The 1,808-nt window shown below is 38.6% G+C and overlaps 1 protein-coding gene across 1 annotated transcript in view; it reads left to right on the forward strand.

Moving 5' to 3' along the window:
* The window catches only part of LOC106881411 (uncharacterized), a 46,026-nt gene that overhangs the window by 12,906 nt on the left and 31,312 nt on the right, over positions 1-1,808 (forward strand). The gene's annotated exons all lie outside the window — the stretch shown is intronic.

Here is a 1,808-nt window from a genome sequence, read left to right on the forward strand (position 1 = left end):
CTCTCTCTCTCTCTCTCTCTCTCTCTCTCTCTCTCTCTCTCCCTCTCTCTCTTTCTAACTATCTGTATATCTATCTCTCTATCTTTTCTCTTCCTCTCCATCTCTCCTCCTCCAGCACTAAAATTACAGTCACTTCCTCTTTGAAGAAGTGGCTTGTTTTTGAGGTAACCCGAGCCACCGGAATTAAAATGATGTTTACCCGTTACCGGCCTACAGAGAAATTATTTTAGGGACATAATTTTGTATCGCCTATTTAATTTCGGATCAGTTGGTTCAAATCTACATTATGGCAGTTATGTTAAATATTAATTCTTCATAGGGTAGCTAGCTGGCAGAATAATTAGCACGCCGGAGAAAATGCTTAGCGGCATTTTGTCCGTCGTTATGTTCTTAGTTCAAATTTTGCCGATGTCAACTTTGCTTTTTTTTGTTTCGGGAACGATAAAATAAGTACCAGCCATGTGCTGAGGTTGATGAGAATCCATACATAAAGCAAGCAAATCTACACATACATACATACAAACAAAAATACCCTGTTGTTGATGTTGAAATTTCAATGAAGGAGCCTTGGATCTAGGTTAGAAACCGGTTCATTTTCTATTGGCGAGAAATCTTAAAATAAACTGAATAATGACATACATACATACATACATACATACATACATACATACATACATACATACATACATACATACATACATAAAAAATATATACATATACACAAGCACAGTGCCATGTAGAGTTGATCTGAAAAAGGTAAGATTATGAAAATCAGTATAGGAAAGATTCTTTTTACTATCGGCTTTCCGACTCGTAACAAACTGATATACAAAGTCAGAAGGAATTGTAATTGGCAATGGTAGATCATTCGATGAGCATAATGCGAAAATGGCAAATATATATAGAAGACTGACGTTGTAGATTCTGAGAACATTCAGAACAAGAACACAGGAGGTCATATTGGAAGATATTCGTTGTCAGTCACCCAGACTTTTGCTCCAACTATGTTCACCACATCCTGCCAAGTTCACTGCTGAGCTGGAAAATCTCCAGAAGACCTATTAAAACAGAAAAAGGAAAAATGGTGAGCTAATAAGAGAGACTGGAAGCTTTGAAGTTATGTTCCTAGGAATGAAGAAGGGAAACGATGTGAGATCGTCTATATTTGGAAATCGCTGGAGAGACAAATGTCAAAGGCTGGTATCCAAAAACCATACAAATCCTCCAGAGAGGCAGCCATTTCGTAGTTCCAAAATTTTCGTCATGAATGAAAATAAGGTACTGCAAGAATTTCGGTTAAAAGGTTGTTACAGTATCTAGGTTTTCGTTTCAGAAGGCATGGGTAGGGATGTCAACACTTCCAAAAATATATTTGAAGATTCTGCTTTGTACGAAACCTTCATCACAGCAGGAGAGAACGTTGAAAGCAGCAACATCCTACTTCCTCTTTCATCCAAAATGAGTACAAGGCTGAAAGAGATGTCCTGGCGATGCCCCAGCGTGCTGACGGCCAAAAAGCTGAAACGGTAAAAGGATGCAAGAATATGTGAGGGCGTGTGTAGACACGCTTCGAAAGCATTTTTTAAAATACCAGTTATACACTAGGGCTAGGGAATACAATCGACATTACCTTGTTGCACTTGTTTGCGCTTTGTGCTAAGGCGTAACATATCACCAAATCTGGGGTACATGTGTATATCATTGTGTGTGTAAATGTGTATATAGCAGCGAGCATTGTGTGTATGTATATATGTATGTGTGTGTGTGTGTGTGTGTGTGTGTGTGTGTGTGTGTGTGTGTGTGTGTGT

The sequence above is a fragment of the Octopus bimaculoides genome, chromosome 6, assembly GCF_001194135.2.
Source record: "Octopus bimaculoides isolate UCB-OBI-ISO-001 chromosome 6, ASM119413v2, whole genome shotgun sequence".
NCBI lineage: Eukaryota > Metazoa > Mollusca > Cephalopoda > Octopoda > Octopodidae > Octopus > Octopus bimaculoides.